Genomic DNA, 27,434 nt, shown 5'->3' with positions numbered 1-27,434 from the left:
TCAGACATTAGTTAATGACGTTCTCAAGGACATGATCAACAAGTTTGTTTTTGTCTATTTAGATGACATCCGGATTTTTTCCAAAGACCTTCCGCAACATAGACAACATGTCCGCACTGTTCTTCAGCGTCTGCTCGAAAACAAACTCTTTGTTAAGGCCGAGAAATGTCAGTTTCATGCAACTTCAGTTAATTTTCTTGGTTTTGTTATTGAGCAGGGTCAAGTCAAAGCAGACCCCGAAAAAGTACAAGCAGTGGCCGAGTGGCCGAGACCTGAGACCCGCAAACAACTCCAACGTTTTCTTGGTTTCGCGAACTTTTATCGCAGATTCATTAAAGACTACAGCAGGAAAGCAGCCCCTCTTACCCAACTCACCTCCACATCTATCCCATATAAGTGGTCCTCTGAAGCAGATGCTGCATTCAATATGCTTAAGACTCTTTTTGTTTCAGCTCCAGTTCTCTCTCACCCAGATCCCACCAGGCAATTTATTGTGGAGGTTGATGCTTCTGACTCTGGAGTAGGTGCCGTCCTTTCTCAACGCTCTGCTATGGACCAAAAACTTCACCCGTGTGCTTTCTTTTCCCGCCAACTCTCTCCAGCAGAAAGGAATTACGATATTGGTAACAGAGAACTGTTAGCTGTGGTTTTGGCTCTCCAAGAATGGCGTCATTGGTTAGAGGGAGCTGAGCATCCCTTCATTATCTGGACGGACCATAAAAATCTTTCCTACCTGCGGGCAGCTAAAAGGTTAAACTCTCGGCAAGCTAGATGGGCTCTCTTCATGGGGAGATTTAACTTCACCCTTACCTACCGGCCTGGCTCTCGGAATATTAAACCAGACGCTCTATCCTGTCAGTCAGTTGTTGATGAATCCGATTCTCGGCCTGAGACCATTCTCCTTCCAGCACAAATTGTGGATTACCCGGTGACCATGCCTGCCTGCATGATTGGGTCCTTGCACTGGGAGATTGAGAAGGCAGTTCAGGAAGCTCAGCGCTCTCAGCCAGACCCAGGTAATGGCCCACCAAATTGTTTATTTGTCCCAGACTCTGTCCGGTCCAAAGTTCTTCAATGGGGGCATTCATCTAAACTTACCTGTCACCCTGGTTATAACCGCACACTTTCATTTCTGCAACAAAGGTTTTGGTGGCCCACCATGAAGCAGGATACTCGATCCTTTGTTTCATCTTGTACTGTTTGTGCTCGCAGCAAGTCCTCTCATCAGCAGCCAGCTGGTCTCCTTCACCCACTCCCTATTCCCAGCAGGCCATGGTCTCACATCGCCATAGACTTTGTCACGGATCTTCCTCCTTCAGAGAGTAATACCTGTATACTTACAATAGTAGATCGATTCTCCAAGTCTGTGCATTTTGTTCCCCTAACTAAATTACCTTCTGCTACAGAAACTGCTAACCTTCTCGTCAATAATGTATATAGGTTGCATGGAATTCCCCTTGACATAGTCTCTGATAGAGGACCTCAATTTACATCTCAAGTGTGGAAAGCTTTTTGCCTTGCTCTGGGGATATCTGTTAGTCTCTCTTCAGGTTACCATCCACAATCGAATGGACAAGCAGAGCGGGTGAATCAGGACTTGGGGTCTGCCTTGCGTTGCGTGACCTCACGCCATCCATCCTCCTGGAGTACATACCTGCCATGGATTGAATACGCACACAACTCCCTTGTCTCTTCTGCTACTGGGATGTCTCCCTTCATGTCCTGTCTGGGCTACCAACCGCCTCTGTTCCCTGACCAAGAGAGGGATGTCTCTGTACCCTCTGTCCAAGCTCACCTCAGACGTTGCCGCCTCGTGTGGAAGACCACTCAAGCTGCTCTACGCCGCACGGCCACTCGGAATCAGGAGCTTGCGGATAAGCGTCGTAAGCCAGCCCCTGCTTATAAACCTGGTCAGAAGGTGTGGCTTTCCTCTCGGGATCTCCCTCTCCAGGTGGAGTCACGTAAGCTGGCACCCAAATTCGTTGGCCCGTATGTCATTGAAAAAGTGATTAACCCTTCTGTGGTCCGCCTTAAGTTGCCGTCCTCTCTAAATGTCCACCCTTCGTTCCATGTATCCCTCCTCAAGCCTGTCTCTTGCAGCCCTCTGTGCCCTCCGTCCATTCCCCCTCCTCCCCCCCGGTTGGTGGATGGGCATCCGGCCTTTACTGTCCGTTGCGTCCTGGACGTCCGGCGGAGGGGTAGGGGGTTCCAGTATCTGGTGGACTGGGAGGGGTATGGTCCGGAGGAGCGTTCCTGGATTCCACGGGGCCACATCCTTGATGTTTCACTCCTCCGTGACTTCTACAGGGCTTTTCCTGATAAGCCTGGTTGGGCGCCTGGAGTCGCCCGCTAGAGGGGGGGGGTACTGTCACGCCCTGTGTTGGTGACTGCTCCAGCCTCTCCTCCTAGTCTTGTGTTCACAGGTGTGGGTGTGGGCGGAGTCGTCCTGGGAGTAGCTTCACCTGGATCCCATCTGCAATCAGCCGGCTTCTTAGACCCAGCTCTCCACGCAGACAGTGCCAGATTGTTGCTCTATTTTGACGTTGGTGATTCTGGTCTCCCTGCTGCTGCCTCCTTTTACCACACACGTGCTGTGGTCCTCCGCCTGCTTTGTTTGAATAAACGCAGCTTTTTGGATTTTTGGACTCTGGTGTCACTAATTGGGTTCCACTCTATAGTGTGCCGTAACACAACGCTTGGATCACTCTACTTTACTCCTCCCCCCTGGCATCAGTAATCACTAATAATACTAATAATAATTTCCCTTTGGGAAATAAGTTGATCGGGATGAGACAAGGATGCCCCCTATCGCCCCTACTTTTTCCAATCTCAATCGAACCTCTCGCAATTACACTGCGACTTTGCAAAGATTTTAAAGGAATACAGCGAGTGAGCTTGGAATTCAAAGTTTCCCTATATGCAGATGACCTTCGTTTATACGTTTCTGATTTGGCTTCTTCTCTCCCTTCCATCTTAAACATTCTAAGACAATTCGGACAAATTTCAGGATACAGGTTGAATTTGCAAAAGAGTGAAATGTTTTCCTTGAAAGCTGAGACTGATCCACCCTCAAACCTCTTCCCCTTCAAAACGGCCTTAAATACTTAGGGATCATGAGTACTCGCACTTTGCCCACCACCTTCACAAAGAATTTTTCCACTCTCCTTGATAAATGTAAACAGGACATGAACAGATGGGCTTCTCTACCACTAACAGCTGTAGGGCGTGTTAACCTTGTCAAGATGTTAATACTGCCAAATTTCTATACCTATTCCAAAATATTCCAATTTTAATCAAAAGATCCTTTTTCAAAACACCTGATAAAATCCTCGTTTCTTTCATATGTGAGAACAAACCCAGCCGTATCAGCAAGATTCACCTCCAGAAATCAAAGCAATCAGGAGGTCTGGCCCTGCCAAATTTTCTTTTCTACTACTGGGCATGCAACTTTCAAAAACTAATCCACTGGTTTGAGGATGATTCAGATACAGGGACACCAGACTGGGTGCAACTAGAACTCTCATCATGCCGATACAGCCAAAACTCAGTGATCTGTGCTGCCCTCCCCCTCGTTAGTAATAACTTGACTTCAAACACAATAGTTAACAATTCTATGAAAATATGGGCTCATTTTAGAAAACACTTTGGAATTCAAAGTCCTTCCACTCTCTCCCCCATTAAGATGAATCTCATGTTTACCCCATCCTGGACGGATCCTACATTTACCCAGTGGTTTGACAGAGGCATTAAAACAATTTGTAACCTATACATGGAAAATACATTTGCATCCTTTTCCCAACTCTCTCAAACATACAGTTTGCCCAAGAACCACTTCTTTCGCTACCTTCAGATCAGGAGCTTTGTACAGAAGACATTTCACCCTTTCACAGATAAACCTGGTGACTCACAAACAGACTGTATCTTAGAACCGAAATCAGACAGCAAAGGACTGACAACTCAGATCTACGACATCATTCAGCAAATTAACCCACCCTCGACGGAAGACTTGAGAAGGACTTGGGACTCTGACCTTGGAATAACTCTTAGAGATGGACAATGGGCCTCTGTATTCATAATTAATCTATATCTGCAAAGCATAGCTTAATTCAGCTGAAAATCATACATGGAGCTCACTTTACCAAAATTAGGTTGGGAAAGATCTGTCCGAACCTCGATCCATTATGCCCTCGATGCAGAAACCAGCCTGCTGATTTAATCCATATGTTTTGGCTGTGTCCGAATCTTTTGGACAAGTATTTTTAAAGCCCTTAGTGAGATTTTTGGGACTCGTTTAGACCCCAACCCAATCTGCGCCCTTTTTGCCCTCACACCTGAGGAATCCCAGGGTGTCCTACCTGCTAAAGCCCATGTTGTCATAGCTTTTACACTCCTACACACTCCTTGCACGGTGCCTGATTCTCTTTAAATGGAAGCAGCACACTCCGCCATCTTTTTCTCATTGGGTTAAAGACGTCATGTCTTTAACTGACGTTAAAGACGTCAGTCTTCTGCGCATGCGCGAGCAGGCTGCAGTTTCCTCTGCTCAGAGCGAGTTTGTTTGCATAATTTTTCGTTTTTTTCTATGTTTCTGCGTGTATTTTTCTAACGTTAAATTATATAATGTATAGTGATATGCTGGTGTACTCCAGGGAGGAGTTGATGTCCATGAGGGTCAAAGGAGACCCAGCAACACGCGATCTCATCCCCGCTGAGCTCCGACGGAGATATCGCGGATGCCGAGCGGGTCGAGTTGAAAGGACTAGACTAACAGCTAGAGCCGCTAACCGGAGGAGAGTCAAGCCCTCCGTCCCCTCCGTCATCATGGGGAACGTGAACTCTCTACCCAACAAGTTGGACGAGCTGACGGCGCTGTGCAGGACTGATCATCGCTACCGGGAGACCAGCTTGTTGGTGTTCTCTGAGACGTGGCTAACTGGCGACGTGCCGGACACTAACGTCCGACTAACCGGCTTCTCCTCCGTACGAGCGGACCGGGACACGAACACCGCCGGTAAGAAGAAAGGAGGTGGATTAATCATCTACACCAACGATAGATGGTGCCATCCGGGACATGTGACGGTGAAATCAACACTGTGTAACCGCGACCTGGAGCTAACAGCTGTTAGCATCAGACCCTACTACCTGGCGCGTGAATTCTCACACGTCATCGTCCTCGCCGTCTACATCCCTCCACGTGCGGACCCTGAGACGGCACGAGAGACCATCTGTGGGACCACCTCTGCTCTTCGGACCCGGCACCCAGAGGCGCTCGTCATCATCACCGGTGACTTTAACCACGTCACCTTGGACTCATCTCTGCCCACAATGGTCCAGTGTGTAGACTGTCCCACACGGAAGAACAGAACCATCGATCTGTTCTACGCTAATGCTAAGGAGGCATACACCGCCACCCCCCTCCCTCCACTAGGTAAATCAGACCATAACCTAGTGTACCTACAGCCCACCTACATCCCGCTGGTGAAACGGCTGCCAGCAACAACACGACAGGTCAGGAGGTGGTCCCCGGAAGCAGAGGAGATGCTGAGGAACTGCTTCCAGACCACCGACTGGGATGTTATTGTGGGCTCACATGGGGAAGACATTGAGGGGGCAGCTCAGTGTTTTACAGACTACATGAACTTCTGTGTGGACACCGTGGCCCCTGTCAGGACAATCAGGTGTTACCCCAACAACAAACCATGGGTAACCAAGGAAGTCAAGGCTGTCCTGAACAGGAAGAAGTGGGCGTTCAGGAGCAAGAACGAGGAGGAGATGAGGAAGGCCCAGAAGGAAGTGAGACTCTGCCTGAGGGAGGCCAGGGAGGCGTACAGGAGGAAGCTGGAGAAGCAGCTGGGGCGCAACCAAGTGCGGGAGGTCTGGAATGGGATGAGAACCATCACCGGACACGGGAAAGGGCGCAGCACTGTGGAGGGGAATATTGAACGAGCGAATGAACTTAACAGCTTTTTCAATCGGTTCAGCTCCCCCACCACTCCCGGCTCCTCGTCCCAGGCCTCTCCTGGCCTACAGACCTCTCCTGGCCTACAGGCCTCTCCTGGCCCTACAGACCGCTCCACTGATGCTCCCTCCTCCTGTGCTTCCTCTCCTTCCACCCCTGCCACTTCTCCCGAGCCCACTCCAAGAACTGCAAAGCTCAACGGCCCCACCTCAACCACTGGACTTCCAACCTCGCCACAACCTCCTGCTCCCACCACGACCGAGACCATCATCACTGCAGACCTGGTGACGACAACGCTGAGGAGGCTCCGTCCCTACAAGGCGGCTGGACCAGATAAGGTCTCCCCAAGACTCCTCCGAGCCTGTACTTCGGAACTAGGGGACCCCCTGCAACAATTGTTCAACCTCAGTCTGCGGCTGGGGAGGGTCCCGTCACTGTGGAAGACCTCCTGCATTGTCCCTGTACCCAAGAAAGGACGCCCTACTGAGCTCAACGACCACCGACCGGTCGCTCTTACCTCCCACGTAATGAAGACCCTAGAGCGACTGGTCCTGGAGCTCATGCAGCCACAGGTGCAGGGTGCTATGGACCCTCTCCAGTTTGCCTATCAGGCCAAGGTTGGGGTTGACGATGCTGTCATGTACCTCCTCCACCGCACACTCTCCTACCTGGACGCCGGGGGCTGTGCCGTCAGAGTGCTCTTCTTCGACTTTTCGAGTGCCTTCAACACCATCCAGCCCCAGCTCCTGCAGGATAAACTGACCTCCATGGCTGTGGACCCCTACCTCGTGAGCTGGATTACGGACTACCTAACGGACAGACCCCAGTACGTCCGTATGGGAGACTGTTTGTCTTCTATGGTGACCAGCAGCACGGGGGCGCCACAGGGGACCGTTCTATCCCCCATTCTCTTCACCCTCTACACATCAGACTTCAAGCACAACTCGGATACATGCCACATACAGAAGTACTCCGATGACACCGCGATAGTGGCATGTATCCGGGAGGGTGATGAGGGGGGGTACAGGGCATTGGTGGCTGACTTCGTGGAGTGGTGCCAACAGAACCAGCTCCAGCTCAACGTCTCCAAGACAAAGGAGATGGTTCTGGATTTCCGGCGGGCACCTCCCTCTCCACAGCCGGTGATCATCAAAGGCAGTGAGGTGGAGGTGGTAGAAAACTATAAGTACCTGGGACTGCAGCTAGACAGCAGACTGGACTGGTCACTCAACTCCAACTGTGTGTACAAGAAGGGGCAGAGCAGGATGTACTTCCTAAGGAGGCTGGCCTCCTTCAACATCTGTCCTAAGCTCCTTTTCATGTTCTATCAGTCCGTAGTCTCCAGTGTGCTGTCATACGCCATTGTGTGTTGGGGTGGGGGGGCCAGGAAAAGAGATATGGACCGTCTGAACAGACTCATCCGCAGAGCAGGCTCAGTGGTCGGGCTGAGCCTGGACTCTGTGGAGACGCTTCTGGAGAGCAGGACCATGTCTAAAATTAAGGCCATCATGAACAACACCAGGCACCCCCCCCTACACACCACCTTCTCCCAGCAGAGAAGCACCTTCAGCGGCAGACTGCTGTCACACAGCGCCTCCACAGAGAGGCTGAGGTCCTCCTTCGTGCCCCGTGCCATCAGGGGGTACAATGACTCTCTCAGGAGGAGCGGGGGGGAGGTGGCGAGGTCAGCACGGGGTTGAAAATGGATTTAATTTAATTTAAATTTAATTTTATACTGTTGTATATATATATATAATTTATTTATTTTTTATACTGTTTTATATTTTAACTCAATTTTATACTGTTTAGATTTTATTTTATACTGTTTATATTTTAATACTGTAATATTTTTAAATTTTATACTGTTTATATTTTAGTTATAGTTTAGTATATAAGTCCTGTTAGTGCTGAATGTGTCTGTCTGTTAGTGTAATGTATGTCTTGTGGTATGTCCTGTGATGTCAAATGTTTCCTTTTCTCCTGGTGTTTATCCAGTATTATTTGTTATGTAATGCCTGAGCAGTGGATATATGCAATTTCCTCCGGGATTAATAAAGTATCTGTCTATCTATCTATCTATCTATCTATCTATGTACCTCTTGAAACTAGAAAACATTAATATACACTCAGAGGGTCCTCCCAAGCCTTCCTCAAAGGTTTGGAGGCCATTCTTTGACTACGACGACTCTGTACAAGAACCCCTTAACACTCCGTAGGAGCGGCCTCTCACAATCCCTGTGGTGTGTTTGTGTTTGTGTGCGTGTGTGATCTTATGTGCATGTGGACATACAATGCCTTCTTTTTGGCAGCTCTGTGGTGCGGCACGTTAAACTAGAGACACCAGCGACCATAGTCAAGTGTATCCCGGGTGCCAGAGCGGGCGTCGTCGAGTCATTTTTGAAACTGCTGGCTAAAGATAAACGTACATATGGTAAGATAGTAATTCATGTCGGCGGTAATGACACCCGGTTACGCCAATCGGAGGTCACAAAAATTAATATCCAATCGGTGTGCAGCTACGCAAAAACAATGTCGGACTCCATAGTGTTCTCTGGCCCCCTTCCCAATCTGACCAGTGGTGACATGTATAGCCGCATGTCTTCACTCAACCGCTGGCTGTCTAGGTGGTGTCCTGCTAATGACATTCAGTTTGTTGATAATTGGCGGACTTTTTGGGGAAAACCCGGTCTCATTAGGAGAGACGGCATACATCCCACTTGGAATGGCGCTGCTCTCCTGTCAAAAAAGCTGACCACTTTTATTTCTGCCCCAAAACCATGACCCAGAGTTGAGACCGGGATGCAGAGTCGCAGTCTTAAACAAGTCTCTGCACTCCTAGAACAGTCCCCCACTGTACCTTCACCCACTGTAATGTTACCCACTGTAATGTTACCCACTACACTTGTCACCCACTGTATTGTCACCCACTGTACACACCATTGAGACTGTGTCTGTCCCTCGACCATTTAAAGTTAATTCATGCAAATTCAAGTCATTTCAAGTCCAGAGGAAAGCAACAGGACATCCAAATTTAATAAAAATCAAAACCAGGACTTCAATAGTTCTGGAGTACAAAACAATAAAATGTGGTCTCCTAAAGATTAGATCTCTGTCTTCAAAAGCTATTTTAATCAATTGCATTATATCAGATTATCATATAGATTTTTTCTGTTTAATGGAAACCTGGCTAAGTGAGGATGAGTATTTTTCCCTAAATGAAGCTACTCCTCCTGGTCACCTAAATTATCAGATCCCTCGAGTCTCAGGCAGAGGTGGTGGAGTTGCATCAATATTTAATTCCTCGCTAGAATTGAGCCCTAAACTAAAAATTATCTTCAATTCATTTGAAAGTCTGAGCCTATCAAACCCAATCCAGAAACTACTTCAGCCCCTATTATTTGTCATCATCTATCGTCCTCCTGGTCCATACAGTGACTTTCTATCTGAATTTGCCGATTTCTTAACTAGTTTAATTCTTAAAACTGATAAGGTCTTAATTGTTGGTGATTTCAATATTCACGTGGATGACAGTACTGATAGCCTCAGTAGGGCATTTATGTCATTACTAGACTCCATAGGCTTTAGTCAGTGTGTACAGGAACCTACCCACCAGTTCGAGCATACTCTGGACTTAGTCTTGATTTATGGGATTGAAATTGAGGAGTTGGTCATCTTTCCTCGTAATCCTATCCTTTCTGACCACTGCCTGATAACTTTCGACATTCGGCTATTGTGTAATTCTCTTCCTGCAAAAAATGTTTGTACTAGAAACTTATCAGATCATACTATTTCTAAATTCAGGGAAGAAATCCCAAGTATGCTTAATCTAATCCCACTACTGAACAATACAGGGGGTCATTTTCTGAACTCAGTTAATGCTAGCCCATCTCAAATTGATGAGTTTGTTGACGTTACTTCAGACTCTCTGCGAAAAACCTTAGATTTAATTGCTCCACTAAAAAATAAGACTATAAAACAGGGGATGCGAGCTCCCTGGTTTAATTCTCATACACACCAATTAAAGCAAGAATCCCGACAACTTGAGAGGAAATGGCGTTCTACTAAATTAGAAGAATACCGCACTGCGTGGCACGATGGTTTACATAAATACAGGAAGGCACTTTGTTCCGCTAGAGCAGCCTATTATTCATCATTAATCGAGGACAATAGAAACAATCACAGGTTCTTGTTCAGTACTGTATCCAGACTGACAAAGAACCACAGTGCATTTGAGACTAGTATTCCATCAAGTCTCCACAGCAATGATTTTATGAATTTCTTCAATAATAAGATCCTGCTCATCAGAGACAAAATTAATGGCGTCCTGTCCTCAAACTCTGGTCCTTCTTTAGGTCCCTTAGATCCAGAAAACACACAGCTGACTCCTGAACCCTTTGGTTCTATGGATGTCTTTTCTCCAATACAGATCAGTCAGCTGATTAAAATAGTCTCCTCAGCTAAACCATCCTCCTGTCTGTTAGATCCAATTCCAACTAAACTCATCAAAGTAGCCCTACCTTTACTTGGCAACCACTTCCTTAATATAATTAGCATGTCTTTATCTACTGGATATGTACCACGGTCCTTTAAAGTAGCTGTAATTAAGCCACTTCTCAAAAAACCTAACCTGGACCCTACTGTTCTAAATAATTATCGACCCATCTCAAATCTCTCGTTTTTATCTAAGATCTTGGAGAAAATAGTCGCTAATCAGTTATGTGATTTCCTTAAATCCAACAGTTTATTCGGGAATTTCCAGTCAGGTTTCAGGGAACATCATAGTACGGAAACAGCACTTGTCAAAGTTAGCAACGACCTTCTAACCGCTTCAGACAGAGGACTTGTTTCTATACTGGTTCTCTTGGACCTCAGTGCGGCATTTGACACAATTGACCACAATATTCTTCTGGCACGACTGGACCAAACAATTGGTATTAAGGGATCAGCACTGATGTGGTTTAAGTCCTATTTAACTGACCGTTCCCAGTTTGTTCACGTTAATAACAACTCCTCTCAGTCAACTACAGTTAGCTATGGAGTTCCTCAAGGCTCGGTTCTTGGTCCAATACTGTTTATCTTGTACATGCTTCCTCTGGGTAATTTGATAAGGAAACACTCCATCAACTTCCATTGTTATGCCAATGATACGCAATTATATCTCTGGATTAAACCTGACGAAGTCAGCCAGTTATGCAAATTACAGGCGTGTATCAAAGGGATTAAAGATTGGATGACGAATAACTTTTTGCATCTCAATTCTGATAAAACTGAGGTTGTTGTGCTCGGCCCAAAAACTGTTGGGGATGTAGTGCCAAGTGATGTAATAACCTTGGATGGCATCACGTTTGAGGCCAAAACCACTGCGAGGAACCTAGGTGTCATCTTTGATCAGGATCTCTGGTTTAACACACACATGAAGCAGGTTTCTAGAACGGCCTTTTTCCATCTCGGAAACATTGTTAAATTCAGGCATATTTTAAAACGGAGTGATGCAGAGAAATTAATCCACGCTTTCATCACTTCCAGACTAGATTACTGTAACACACTTTTTTCAGGCTGCCCCAAAAAGTCGCTGAAGTCTTCAACTAATTCAGAATGCTGCCGCCCATGTTCTGACCAGGACCAGTACCAGAGACCAGGTTCTGACCAGGACCAGTACCAGAGACCAGGTTCTGACCAGGACCAGTGCCAGAGACCAGGTTCTGACCAGGACCAGTGCCAGAGACCATATTTCTCCTGTGTTGCTTCTCTGCACTGGCTTCCTGTGAAAGCTAGGATAGATTTTAAAATACTCCTCCTCACTTCCAAAGCCCTTGATGGCACCGACCTATCGGAAGGAACTTTTAGTTCCTTATAATCCATCTAGAGCATTACGCTCTCAACATACTGGCCTACTAGAATTTATAAAAGTAGGACGGGGGCTAGAGCCTTTTGCTATCAAGCCCCTCTATTGTGGAACCACCCCCCTCCCTCAGTTCGGGGGGCAGACACCCTCTCACTATTTAAGACTAGACTTAAAACTTTTCTTTTTCATAAATTTTACAATTAATGGCAACTTAGGTTACTACGTTTATATTCATATAGACCTACACTGGTGGAGACTCAACATCCAGACTCACTGAGTTCCTCTCTCCTCCCCCTTCTCTCCAACCATCTCTGTTACTCCTCCTCCTCTCTGACCTCACTCTCCAAGTCTCCAATCACACCGTACTAACTAAACTTCTTCCCTGGAGTCTCTGTGCTCTATGTTCTCCCAGGTTTTTCTCAGGTTCACCCCTCATCCACCCATCTGCTATGGACCTGCTCTTCCCATCCCACCAGTACCACCCCTAACCTAATTATGGGCTGGGGTCCGGTTTCCTTTTTCCTCCGCGCCACCATACTGTTCCACCCCTCATCCACCCATCCGCTGTGGACCATCTGCTGTGGACCTGCACCTCCCATCCACCAGTATCACCCCCCACCTATCCATCGACTGGGGTCCTGCTGCCTGTCTTCCTTGGTGTCATCTTACTGTTCCACCCCTCATCCGCCCATCCGCCGTGGACCTTCCTCTGTGGACCTGCACCTCCGAGCCCACCAGTATCACCCCCATCTCTCCATGTGCTGTGGACCTTCTCCTCCAAGCCCACCAGTACCACCCCTCAACTATCCATCGGCTGGGGTCCTGCTTCCTTTCCTCCTCCTTCCTCCATACAGTCATCCACACAGCTGTAATTGTGCCTTGACTTTATCAACCTTAACCACATTGATACTGTCTCTATCTGGCCTGTCTCTCTCTCTCTCTCTCTGTCTCTCTCTCTCTGATGCTGTTCTTGTCTTCCTTTGATTTCTTTTCCCCCCAACCGGTCGAGGCGGATGGCCGCCCAAAAGAGTCTGGGTCCTGCCCGGAGTTTCTTCCTCATCGAGGGAGTTTTTCCCTCCACTGTCTCTGATGCTCTGGAGGGTTCAGTTGGGTTTCTCTGTCTGTTAAAGCGCTTTGAAATGTCTGCTGTCATGATTAAGCGCTATATAAATAAAACTTGATTGATTTTCCCCCTTTTTTCTCTTTTATTTGTATTTTTTTTATTTGTATTTTATATTTGTTTCTTTTCTATATGTAACCTTGTGTGTTTGTGGGTGGGGGGTGGGACGGCGGCCTGCAGCTGGACCTGTGGAAGGCGGAATGGGAGGGATGATTTCTGATATACATTGTAGTGTGTGTGTGTGTGTGTGTGTGTGTGTGTGTGTGTGTGTGTGTGTGTGTGTGTGTGTCAGATTAGAAGAGTTCAAGTGTGAGTTCGATCTCTTCAGTGTGGTTCCCGATCCAGCCTCCAAAACATCCTCACATTGATCACTGATCAGTGTCGATGTTTTCTGATCATCTTAAATGAAACGCACTGAAAACAAACGTCCTGATGACACCAGCTCATGTGATTTATGAACCCAGTACTGATGAAAGGAAAACTGGACCCAGAATAAGAACCAGGAACCAGTCAGGCTTTGATCAGGTCACCAGGCTGAAGTCGCCCCATCTGATTTTTTGTGTAGATGTCAAACACACATTCCACACTCAACACGCCATGGTTTAGCACGTGTCACGTGACAATCACTATGTGACTCATCTGATCGGTTTTGTTTTTAGGTCAATGCAATCGTATAAATTCATGTCATTATTGTCATACATGAGGTGCAGCGGATTTAAACAAGATGGCAATGTCTTTTCCTGAATAACCTGCGTCACGTATGTCGGGGTATGGACCCAAATGCAGGACACCAAAGGCAAAACTGTCATCCATGATTTATAACAAACTCAAAACTTCTCCAGACAGACAAGAAACTCAAAATCAGGAAAGACTACCAGGAACCAAACATGAGCAATGCCCCAGCACCTAGCTCTCATTCAGCGAGGCTTAAAAAGCCTCGGGGTCATTGGCCCAAAACAAGTTCAGGTGTGACGATAAGTAACAGGTGTGGAGCCGTGGCTCCACCCACAAGCTTGGCCTCTCCCTGCCAAACCCAACTGTGACAGTACCCCTCCCTCAAGGGACAGGGTCAGACTCGGACTGGGGAGAAGGGACAGGGTCAGACTCGGACTGGGGAGCAGGGACAGGGTCAGACTCGGACTGGGGAGCAGGGACAGGGTCAGACTCGGACTGGGGAAGAGGGACAGGGTCAGACTCGGACTTGGGAGCAGGAACCCCAGTGAGGTCTGGAGCAGGAGTAGAAGAATCTGACGATGCCCCGAGACAGGTCCGCTGGCAGGTCGCGCCCCACTCCCGAACGCAGAAGGCTGTCCAGTCGATGTTGGGATTGTGCAGGCGGAGCCAGGAGTACCCCAGAATGACGGGCTGGTTAGGTGTGGACAGAAGCAGGAACTGGATGCTCTCACCGTGCCCCCCTGGCAGGAGCATGCGCACCGGGTTGGTTTGAGATGTTACCCTCCCCAGCACATGTCCGTCCAGGGCTCTGGCTGCAACGGGCGACGGCAGCGGCTCCGGGCGTAGACCCAGCTGAAGAGCGAGGTTCCCATCCATGATGCTCCCATCAGCCCCAGAATCCAGGAGTGCGGCGATGGAGTGGGAACCAGAAGGCAGCAGGAACTCGGCGGTGATGCTTGGCCTTTCAGAGGAGGCGGGATCAGTGATGGAGCTCACCAGTATGCCTCCGTTCACTGGTGAGCTCTGGCTTTTACTGGGCACCGGCTGACGAAGTGCCCTGGCTGACCGCAGTACATGCAGAGGTTCAAGCGCTGTCTTCTCTCCCTCTCCTCAGGTGAGAGGCGGGTGCGGCCAAGCTGCATCGGCTCCGGATCCCCCTCACACACAGGGGCGACTGAGGCAGACAGGAGAGAGGTCGGCGCCGCTGTAGGCTTGGAGCGAGGAGGACTGCGGGGACGGGCAGGGCGTGGCTGGAGCTCAGAACGCTCTCTCTCCGGCGTGCCTGGATGCGCAGATCAATGCGGGTGGCAAGTTCAATCAGGCGCTCCAGTGTTGACGGCAGCTCATACGCAACCAGCTCGTCCTTGATGTATCCAGCCAGCCCCCGCAAAAAGATGTCACGGAGGGCGACCGGGTTCCAGTCACACAGAGGGGCTGTCGTATGAAAGTCTATGGCGTAATCCGTGACTGAACGGCTGCCCTGGACCAGATCCAGCAGTTCTCGTCCGGCGTCGGCCCCCAGAGGTCCGGTACCAAAAACCTTCCGGAGCTCGTCGGCGAAGGACCGGAAAGAGCGACAGGCGGGGGTCCCTCTCTGCCACTCCGCAGTGCCCCCAGACGTGCCCGCCCGGTGAGGTGATTGACGGTGTAAGCCACCTTAGCCTCCTCCGAGGAGAAGGTGAGCAGCTGGAGGGAAAAAATGATGGAACAGTTGCAGAGAAAGACGTTGCAGGTGGCAGGATCGCCGTCATAACGCTCCGGTGCTCCCACGTTAGGCTCCCGGAATCGAAGGCGGAATGGCGGCGACACCCGCTGAGGTGGACGGCGGAGCAGCAGCGCCCGCCGAGGCAGGTGACGAGAACGTGGCTCCCGGTGAGACAGACGGTGTTAGCCCCAGGACCTGGGTGCGGGCGTGGAGACTTGCTACATCACACCGAACTTGTGCCAGAACCTGCTGGTTTTCTGCTGCAGCCGCAACGGAATTCTCAACCAGCTGGTCAAGCATGTCCTCCATCCGGGAGATCCGGTGATCAACCTGTGCTGGATCCATTTATGGCCAGATTGTACTGTGACGGGTCCGAGGTAGGACCCAAGTACAGCACAGACTGAGACCAGATCAGGAATAGTCCAACAGTTTATTCTGAGGTTCGCACGGAATGGCAGCAATATTCCAGAAAAACAGTCTCAGTAAACAGGAATCCCAGGTGACAGGTAGCAGACAGGGAATGAGCAGGAAGAGGAATCAAGGACAGAAGGCTGGTCAGTTTACCGGGGCAGAGACGAGGAAGACTGGTTGAAGACAGGCAGGGTCGAAACCGAGGAAGCAGTCCGGAGATCAACGCGAGAGAGCTTTGCATGATAAAAAGACAATCTGGCAGAGACTGAGAGGAATGGGAGGGTATATGTCCTGAACAGGCAGGTGATAATCAGGTGAGGAAACACAGGTGAAGGCAGTTGCACTGATGAGGTGGGAGTGGAAGGCAGGTAGAGCTGGGCGGATGACAGGAAAACCAGGAGCGGATTGTATAACAGCAACTGTATGGTTAATGTGACTTATGAACCATAATCTAAGTTAGTAATTGGTGAATGACAGTTATTTGATCTTAATTTTGGAACATCATGTGTAAAGAATTACCTTCAGGTGAAAAATGCTGCATTTTAGGGCAGTACTCCAGCAGCAAGGAATGGAAGACCTCCAGCTGTCCAGTGCGGCAGAAGTCCACAAGACAATGCAAGTCTCTCAGCAGGTACTCGTCGTACATGACATCCTGAAACAATCCGACAGAACAATATGCATGTTAGAACAAAACAAGACATTACAAAGTAATAACACTGAATAGCAGCATCTACTGATATTGAAATCACTTTTTAAAGATATTTTCATCAGTCTGGTTGACTTAGACTGTTATAGCATATACCTTATTGAACTGATTTTTTTTTTTAGTCCTTGTCACTTTATAAGTAATAACAGGATTTATTTATATTTATTTATTTATTTATTTATTTTCTTGTCTGGATGTATTCTCATAGTTTAACCCCATGAAAGGGGGTCAAACTTTTATGAGATCAATGCTTATTTTAGTCTTGCAGCAAAATCTTTTATACATTTTAATGCGTGCATGTGACCGTCACCACTCCTCTCTGGGAACTAAATTGTCAGTCTTTATTAGAGTGTCCTATTGTGAGCCAGAGAGGGGGGTGCTGCACCTCTGTTCGTTTAGGGGGGAGCAAAAGGAGATAGGGAGAGAGAACATAAACAAGGTAGTGGATAGACAGGCAGTGCTGTTGGAGTGAAAAAGGTTTAGGCTGTTTTATCCTATCTTAGAACTGATGTCTCAACACCAACGTTACAACACATCAGACTAGTGGAGGTCCTGACAGTATAGAATAGTCCACCAGAGGAAACCAGTGTAGGAGGAAGACAGAGGGCATCAGATTGTGATGACTGAAGTGAGACTCATCACATTCTGACGGGACCCAATGGTTCTCAATAATTGGACTTGACAGTAGCTGGTAAACCCTGACCCAACATGCATGTGTGATGAAACCAACACCCAGATAGGCTACTAGAACCCAACAGGGACGCACTAGCCGAGCAACCCCAACCCCGTTAGCCAGGAGCATCCAGAAGCCATCATCTGAAGAGCCACCGGGGCACCGAGAACCACGTAGACCCAGAGACCAGAGGAGGCAACGGCCGCCACCACCAGGGCGCAGAGGACCGGCCCAAGGGGCACGGGGATAGGAGGCCCCCCACCACCCACTCCCCCAACCCCAGGAGACAGGAATGCCCCCCGCAGCCCCAGGGGTCAGCCGCAGTGACTGGGCGACATGTGACCCACCCCCCTACATAGCCCCCCAGTCCGAGTCTTGCAACCCCATATGCCCGTCATGCCTCCCGCAAGCGTTGGCAGACCAGAGATAGGGGCCACACCAACCCCCCAGATATGGCAGAGATCCCCAGTGGGCCGCAAGCCCCCCCGCGCCGCCACCCACAGAAGAAAGCCGACCAGAGCCCGCCAGCCCCGGCACACCGCCGGCCGTCACAGGCCCTATCAGGGACCCACCGCAGCCAACCCGCCCACAGGCACCCCCCCCACCGAGCCCCGCCTATAGCCCAGGTCCATCGGGAAACTGAAGGTGACTTCATCCTACACCCCAGCGCCCAGCAAAGTAAACCGACCACCGGCCACCAACCGCCGATCCCCGGCCAACAGCGGCAGCCAGACACATGTTACAAAGCCAACCTAATGTGCTACGCCCGATAGGGCAGCTGGTGAGCCGTGCAGCACCCAAAGGTAAATGGGAGACATGGTCCGCGTGGGAGAAGCCAAACCGCCCAGCAACCATTCCGCTCCCAAATGCATCTCCCCGTAGCCCGACTCCCATGCCAGGTCAGACGGCCCACACATCGCCCCATCCCCACATCAGATCCGCAGCGCCACACCCCAGGTCACCATCACCACGCGGCGAATCAATGGCCATGACCGACAAGTGAGGTGTATATGGAGAGGATGCAGTGCCCTACAGCACTGCAATCCACCCCACAACCAAGCCCACTGCCCTCACCCCCATCCATGCCCAAAGCCCTAACTGTGCCCTGCATGTGCCTAAAAGTTATCATGTATCGTGCAGTGTGACATATGTGTAGTGAACATTAGGAGGCAATCTGGTGGGGGCCCGGCCCACATGAACAGGGGTGTAAGGGGGATCAGGATCACAGCTGGCCAACCAGCCCGAGCCCGCAACCCGGCCCGGCCACGACCACCAGGGCCCCGGCAAGACTACAGGTGCCTGGTGTCAACCAATGCTGCCGATGACCAACCGGCAATCGGCCCAAGCCACCAACCCGTCCCGCAACAACAACACCCCAGAGACGCACCACGGCACCACAGAGGGGAATGAAGGCAAAGCATGCCCCGCCCCACCAGGCCCGGCCGCCGGGCCACAGAGGGCCAGCCCCGCAGGACCAAGGCCAGCGAGAAGCCCAAAGCCACCACACCATCCAGGGGAGGCAGCCGCCGAACAGCCAGCCCCCAACCCCCCCCACCCACCTCTTTCCTCCACGACCAACCACTGAACCAACCAACGGGGCCACACCGCCCACGAGCCAGCCACCCATACCAGGCCTGGCATCCCGGCATCGCAACACATGGCCACCAACCACCGCCAACAGCCAGCAGTCAGCTCACCCCCGACGCACTGAGGCATTTTCCAATGCCATCACCAGTCCACCAGCCAGACCAAAGGTCAAGAGTTGGCCCAACGAAACAGCCCCATGAGTGGATAGCAGACCAACAGCGCGCCACCAACAGAGCCCGACCTCCAGCCAGCCACACCAGCCAGCAGCGTGACAGCCCCAGCAGCACCCAGCAGACCCCCCACCACAAACAGCGACATGGAGACTGAACCCACGGCCCGCCCAGAATCCCACCGAACCCAGATAGTGTGTGATAGGGTGTGTCATCCCTCCGCCCACCCCCACCCCAAACCCGCCCACCACCCCGAAAGGGAACACACAACCCCCCAGTCAACCTCAAGGAAGCGGAGGGGCCCCAGCCCCCACAAGGCAGGAGAGGGACGAGACGGGGCGGGCAGAAATTAGAGGAGAGACGAGGAGGAAGCGGAACAGAGATGGGAGAACAAAGCAACAGGAGGGGCATTCCACCCCACACCCCAAAGGCCAACCCAGAGCGCCCCAGAGGAGACAGGCACAGCGCCCCCCAAATCCCCGGAGACCACAGGAACTCAGCACCCCCAGGTCCCAAAAGGCAAGACAACAGATACAACAGCCACCAGGGCGAGGTGCCAGGAGATCCAGAGAGCAAACCAAGCGTAGCTGTAGAGGGGTCCCCTAGTGCGAGCACACATCCATGGTCTCCCAGATCCATCATTCAACTATAAGATGGCAGAAGAGACATAAGTTAGTCATCAGATCATGAGCGCAGACAGCATGTTCAGAAAAATATCAGATGTGTGAGAATGGAGGCATACGCTGACACACAAGAGAGAGCTATAGATTTATATTTAAAGATCTAACAAATGGAGACCATTTCTCTGTAAATGATGCCAATTGTTTCTTTCAAGCAGCAGATATCTTCTCAAGCCAAATACGATCAATGAGGAGATTCAACCAATGGATGATGTTTAGGGGTTTTTTATCTTTCCAATTGACCAAAATGGTTTTCTTGGCAATGGCAAGAGCTACAAGTGTGGGCTGTAACTGAGCGTGAGGTAAGGCCATTTCTGTTACATCGCCAATTAGGCAGATGTTTGGAGATTGTGAAATCATGATTAATATTATAATAATATTATATTACTTACAAAAAGTGCTTTGTGAGCTGCAGAGCCCTTCTTGATCCATTTGGTACGGCGAGCTTCATCATCAGGGATAGGAAGATGAGCACGTCTAGTAAACATGTCCCCGTCCTGCCCATTCCAAGAATGTCGATTGACCACATGATGCTCTATGGAGAGGTACATTTCCTTGAGTAGGTTGACATCTCCATTACATTGTGCTGCTTCGAACCATACATGATTGGTGATGCATGGTATCCACTTGAACAGTTTCTCACAACCCTTTTTATTGGCAGCTTTTGTCAATCGTTTCAGCAAGGCTTCAACAAAGTGCCACACATCGTATTGATGCTTGACGTTGGGATACTGCTTTCTCATACAAGCCTCAATACCCAGATGTCTGTTAGTTACAGTTGTGTCAACTTTGACATTCTGTTGTAGAAGGTTGTCACGGGTTTGTTGCAATCCAGCTTTCTCCATAGCTGTGGAACTTGTGACATCCGTCACTTGGATGACTGTGAAGCCTGCCACACAGTCAGTTGTAGAGTCAAGCAGTGTATACGTCCCGTATTTTGCTCTGTACCCGGGCGAGTCACACCGCCCATCGCCTGACATCACTGTCTTCTCCTGCTCTAGAAGCAAACCAAGGACTCGTTTCTGCTCCTCATTCCAGGTGTCCCAAATCTGTGGGAAAAGGAGTGACCTCTGCACATTGAAGTATCTTTGGAGTGATGGTACTTGGAAGTTTGTACATTGAGCCAAGTGGTGAATTTTCCCATAGCTGTTTCCTGAAAACAGGGTAGCAGCAGGCAGGAGGATGTTAATGCTAGACATTCTGTTCAGCACAGGAGACGATCTCCATGTGAAGTTGCAGTGTTTCATACAGGTGGTTACAAAAATGGCTTGTGCACCTCTGTATTTGAGGTCAGAATGCACCACAGGAGCTCCACACAGTTGGCAGTGGGTGAACAATTGTTTTAGGTTCCCCACAAAATACAATAAGTTTTGGGTTTTTTTACCAACATGTTTGTGTTTGGTGTGTAGCGTGAAGATGTCATATTCACAGAAATGTCAGGAAAAGATGCATTTGATTCGTCCAAAGTGTTGCTGTAGAAGGAAGGGTCATGGGGGTCCCCAGGTTCAGGCTCACTCTCTGAATCTGAAGGAAGAAAGAGATTGCTATCAAAAGATAACCTCCTGTGGAAATAACTGTGGTCAGGCTCTACAGGTGACAGGTTGCCAAAAGTGTTAGGATGCAGACTTTGATTTGCTGTGATTGGGGAAGACTGATGGCTAACTTTGTTTGGTGGGGGTGGCTGAATTGAGCTGCACTGGCTGGATGGTTCACAGATGGATGACGGGTGGTGACAATACTTCGAAGACCTCCTCAATTTCGGCGACACGCCTTCCCATGAGGAAGCAGAGTCTGGGTTCTCTTAGGTGGGCTCTCCTATCTCTGGGGTTGAGGTCACCGAGGTGGTTAAAAAGCTCCTCGGTGGCAGGGCCCCGGGGGTGGATGAGGTCCGCCCGGAGTTCCTAAAGGCTCTGGATGTTGTGGGGCTGTCCTGGTCGACACACCTCTGCAACATCGTGTGGACGTCGGGGACAGTGCCTCTGGATTGGCAGACTGGGGTGGTGTGAGGGTGTGTTCCAACAACAAGAGGATCACACTCCTCAGCCTCCCTGGCAAGGTCTATTCAGGTGTTCTGGAGAGGAGGCTCCGTCGGGAAGTCGAATCTCGGATTCAGGAGGAGCAGTGTGGTTTTCGTCCTGGCCATGGAACAGTGGACCAGCTCTACACCCTCCGCAGGGTCCTTGAGGGGGCATGGGAGTTCGCCCAACCAGTCTACATGTGTTTTGTAGACTTTGAGAAGGCGTTCGACAGTGTTCCTCGGGGGGTTCTATGGGGGGTGCTTCAGGAGTATGGGTACCGAACCCCTTGATAAGGGCTGTTTGGTCCCTGTACGACCGATGTCAGAGTTTGGTCCGCATTGCCGGCAGTAAGTCGGATTTGTTTCCTGTGAGGGTTGGATTCCGCCAAGGCTGCCCTTTGTCACCGATTCTGTTCATAACTTTTATGGACAGAATTTCTAGGCGCAGCCAAGGCGTTGAGGGTGTCCGGTTTGGTGGCCTCAGTATCGCGTCTCTGCTTTTTGCAGACGACGTGGTGCTGTTGGCTTCATCAAGCCGTGATCTCCAACTCTCACTGGAGCGGTTCGCAGCCGAGTGTGAAGAGGTTGGGATGAGAATCAGCACCTCCAAATCTGAGACCGTGGTCCTCAGTCGGAAAAGGGTGGAGTGCCCTCTCTAGGTTGGGGATGAGATCCTGCCCCAAGTGGAGGAGTTCAAGTGTCTCTGGGTCTCGTTCACGAGTGAGGGTACAATGGAACGGGAGATCGACGGGCGGATCGGTGCAGCGTCTGCAGTGATGTGGACTCTGTATCGGTCCGTCATGGTGAAGAAGGAGCTGAGCCGAAAGGCAAAGCTCTCGATTTACCGGTCGATCTACGTTCCTGCCCTCACCTATGGTCACGAGCTATGGGTCGTGACCGAAGGAACGAGATCCCAGATACAAGCGGCCCAAATGAGTTTCCTCCACAGGGTGTCCGGGCTCTCCCTTAGAGATAGGGTGAGAAGTTCGGTCATCCGGGAGGGACTCAGAGTCGAGCCGCTGCTCCTCCGCATCGAGAGGAGCCAGATGAGGTGGCTCCGGCATCTGGTCAGGATGCCTCCTGGACGCCTCCCTGGTGAGGTGTTCCGGGCACGTCCTACTGGGAGGAGGCCCCGGGGACGACCCAGGACACGCTGGAGAGACTATGTCTCCCGGCTGGCCTGGGAACGCCTTGGGATTCTCCCAGAGGAGCTGGACGAAGCGGAAGAAGATGGATGGATGTATAAATAAATAAATACATTAATAAATAAATATAAGATGAAATCTATGAGGGTGTGCAAGTATTGAAATTAAGATTAAGATTAAAGATTAAATCACTTTAATGTCCACACAATTGGGAAATTAATAATTTTTTAAACAATATCCTAATGTTTAAAAACTTTGACTTCATTTCTTCAAAACATCTTAAACGTTAAAGTAAAAATAAAAAGGAGTTAGAAACGTTTTACTATGGAGCTTTTAGGATTCGAGACCAACAAAAAACAAGATTCAAACATATAAAAACACAATTGAAGAATAAAAGAACGTTCAAATCCTCCAGGACGATCCTGATACAACCAGCAGGTGGCGCCAAAGGAACCAGAGAAAAACTTTTCAGTTCCTTGGTTCACAGAAATGTTTGAATTCGTTAGAAAGTTTCCTAATTCAGTTTCTAATTCATTAACCCTAGAACACTAACGCTAAAATAAGTAACACCATCACTAACGTTGGGTATATTTTACCCGATACAATATCCTGGATAAAATACAGTTTTCATCAGTTTATGTAAAAGTACAACACTGTATGACAAACTGTAGTACTCTTCTTTAATTTCAAAATATGCAGTATCACATACATTTTAAAAAAGGTACCATGGTGGACCCTTTAAAAAGGCAGCAAAATTATTGAAAAAACAGGTCATCCTGACCGATAAATTTCAGAACCAAAAAAAAAATGGAGCTAAGAACTTGTTCTTTGGTCCACCCATTCCTAGGACCTGTGAGCCTTGTCTGGTGAAGGAACAGTCTTCTTGCATCATTGACAACTGTGGGAGAGTGAGATAAAAAATGGCTTTTTTTGAGAGGGAAAAAATCACCAAATTTTTTTGACTATATGAATTTCCTTGGAAATTAACATTAAGTGATGTTTATTCACAGACATTATACTAGTTAAGGATTACATGCAAATTCTGGGACAACTTTTAACTTACCTTATGCCTTACATGCAGTTGGTACAGGCAGGGTAGTGATGGCGAGGACACACTGGTCGATGGCAGACATGACACCTGTGTCGTGCCCATGGCTTGATGAGTGCCATTGCCAAAGCCTGCATATACTGCCTCCTCTTCATTTGTGGGTCACCTCTCTTCATGGCATTCTCCTTGTGAATGATCCATGACTTTATCACACCAGGGTTCATCATGCCATATAGCACACACAGTGGCCACCTCTTGGTGTTTCTTCCACAGCTGTATTGAGCACACATCTGGTCGAAAGTATCAACACCTCCCTTGTTTGGTTGTAAAATTTGATCACGTCTGGGTTGTGAGTGGGTCCAATACTTGGTTGTGTGTGCAAGGATGACAAAGAGTAGGACAAGCTTCTTTTTTGATGCTGTGTCATGGAAGGACACCAAAGTTAGGTCTTTGGTGTCAGGATGACAGCTGTGGATGAAATGGGGCAGGGAATGTGGCCGGCCTGAAGGTTGTTTCCATTGCAAAGTGCTAAAAATGCCTGATTTAAACACACTAACACTCACGTTGGGTATATTCGAACCGTAAAATATGTTACCCTCTATCACTAAAGTCGGGTGAAAATCACCCGAACACATGCCTCTTGAAAAAACCATGGATGGGAGGAGGGAAACAAACATACAATTAATAACATCAGTGAGCAGCTTGAAGCTACCCAAGGACCCATGGAACTCAGACAATGGCAACACAGTGAAAATCACATGACAAGAATTGTGTGGGTGAAAATCACCCGAGGTTAGTGTTCTAAACTTTTGTGTGAGTGTGAAGATAATGAAATACATCAGGACATGACCCCCGAAATCTTTCACTCTTTTTTAGACTTTCTTGTAGTTTTCGCTCTTGGATTGAAGTTTAAAACATTTTTTTCAGTAATTTAGGAATTTAAGGACGTATTTCAGTAAAAATGAAGGCAGTTATCTGCTCCTCACAATAAAACCTCAATCTTTAAACAAATGACAAGGAATTTAATGTTCTAAATTTAAATTTCTCCTTCTGAATTATCGTCTTTAACTTTTCCCAACATTCAAACTTTACCTTTAAAAAAATCACTTCAAACTGAAATAAAAATGAATGTAGGGAATAAAAGATTTATGAAAGTATAAAAACACTGGAAGGGTTAAAACTAAACTTTAAATATTGGGAAAATTTAAAAGAGAAATTCAAACGTGAAATTTTAAATTTAAAACATTGAATTCTGTGAAATTACTTTACAAATTGAGGCTACATTTTTCTTTAATAAGTCCTTAAACTCCTAAATTACTGGAAAAAAAATTAAAACATGAATCCAAGAAAAGAAACTTCAAGAAAGTCTAAAGACAAAGAAAGATTTCTAGATAGAGTCACTTTGAATTAAGGAGCAAAATAAATTTTAGATTAAAGAACTGACCTGAAAAAGATTTTATGGAAAAAATCAAATTTAAGAGAAAAGAAAAGTTTTAAACTTTCAAAAGTTGAAGTTGAGTCATTTAGTTTTTAAATGTGAGGGTTTAGTTTCTGTGTGAAACGACTCATTGTTGTCATTAATAAACTTTTGATTGTGTCATTGATTCACAATCAGTAGATCATCAGTCATGTGATCAACATAAAAACATCACAACAATAGATTAATAGAAAACAGAAACTGATTCTATTCAGTTTGAATGAATTCAGACGATCCTCCTCAGGTATGAAGACATGATTCTATTCAGTCATTCGTGTTCGGGGCCTTCAGCCAATCACAGTTCAGAGATTACAATTAAAACGCCCACAGGTCATGTGACTTGTGCATCAGATCCTTTCATGGACAGATTTCCATATTTGAAAATGCAGGATGAAAGTTTCTGATGGAATAATATGCAATGCATTATTTTATTGATCAATGATCAATCAATAAAGTTCTTTTCCTGCCTCAACCTTTAGATTTCAATCCACACATCAAAGAGTGTGAAGATAATGAAATGCATCCAGGACACGAGCTGCCGGTCCAGGGGCCCCGGTGCAGGGGCCCATCCTTTACCCCCCAGAACCCACTTCAGGTGTCATCGTCTCTGTTTGATCGACTTGTTCACCCTTTGATATAGAAATGATCGATATGTGTCCTCCGTTGAAGGAACTGATTATTAGTCACTGTATTTAAAATGAACCTCATCAGCGCAGTAACTTGAATCGAGTTTGTTATTCTAATTATTTCTGATTAAAACGGATTTTCGTTCTTAAATAAATCATTTTGTGTCCAGACATGAATAATTTATGAACAAAATGTTGTTTTTGTCTGTTGTTGTCTGCATTTGACATAAAACCACAGCGATGATTTATTATTAGACCACAGCCGATGAAGGCCGGTCCGTGAAAATAATGTCAGAGATGAAACCGGTCCGTGGAGCAAAAAGGGTTGAGTCTAAGACTTGTTTTATTCCTTAATTCAAAGCGACTCTATTTAGAAATCTTTCAGTCTTTTTATAATTTTATACTTTCATTCATCTTTTATCTCTAAATTCAACTTCAACTTTGAAAGTTTAAAACTTTTCAGTTAAATTTGACTTTTTCCATTAAATCTTTTTCAGGTCATTTCTATCTTTAATCTAAACTTTGTTTTTGCTTTCTTAATTCAAAGAGACTCTATTTAGAAATCTTAGACCCACTTCAAACTGAAAGAAATATTTAATTTAGGGGGAAAAAAATTTATGAAAGTATAAAAGTACAAAACCACAGAAAGGGTTAAAGGTAAAGTTTGAATGTTGGGAAAAGTTAAAGACGATAATTCAGAAGGAGAAATTTAAATTTAGAACATTAAATTCCTTGTCATTTGTTAAAAGATTGAGGTTTTATTGTGGGGAGCAGATAACTGCTTTCATTTTTACTGAAATACGTCCTTAAACTCCTAAATTACTGAAAAAAATGTTTTAAACTTGAATCCAAGACCGAAAACTACAAGAAAGTCTAAAAAAGAGTGAAAGATTTCGGGGGTCATGTCCTGATGTATTTCATTATCTTCACACTCACACAAAACTTTATTAATGACAACCATGAGTCGTTTCACACAGAAACGAAACCCTCACATTTAAAAACGAAATGACTGAACTTCAACTTTTAAAAGTTTAAAACTTTTCAGTTAAATTTGACTTTTTCTATAAACCTTTTCCAGGTCAGTTCTATCTTTTTATTTTATTTAGTTTTTCGACTTTTTTGAAGTTTCCGTTCTTGGATTCAAGTTTAAAAATTTTTTCAGTAATTTAGGAGTTTAAGGAGTTATTAAAGAAAAATGAAGCCTCAATTTGTAAAGTAATTTCACAGAATTCCATGTTTTAAATTTAAAATTTCACGTTTGAATTTCTCTTTGAAATTTTCCCAATATTTAAAGTTGAATTTGAACCCTTTCAGTGTTTTTATACTTTCATAAATCTTTTATTCCCTAAATTCATTTTTATTTCAGTTTGAAGTGATTTTTTTCCTCTTCATTAAACTCAAAGTTTCTTTATTGAAACTATTAAAGGAGCGATTTGTTTTCTGTCTTTGTGTTGACCGGTATCGATTGGTCTATTGATTGGTTTCATCTTCACACTCAGGTGAACAGAACGATGGTAAACAGGAAGCGTGTCCAGGTGAGGCCGGGACAGCCAATCAGAGAGCGAGCGGCTGGGCGGGGCGGGGCCACAC

General features: G+C 47.4%; 1 protein-coding gene across 2 annotated transcripts in view; it reads left to right on the top strand.

The window, feature by feature from the left end:
* The window catches only part of LOC137593437 (uncharacterized), a 215,649-nt gene that overhangs the window by 181,696 nt on the left and 6,519 nt on the right, over window positions 1-27,434 (top strand). The window lies entirely within an intron of this gene.

This window comes from Antennarius striatus, chromosome 4 (genome assembly GCF_040054535.1).
Source record: "Antennarius striatus isolate MH-2024 chromosome 4, ASM4005453v1, whole genome shotgun sequence".
Lineage (NCBI taxonomy): Eukaryota > Metazoa > Chordata > Actinopteri > Lophiiformes > Antennariidae > Antennarius > Antennarius striatus.
This window is presented reverse-complemented; position numbering and strand designations above follow the sequence as displayed.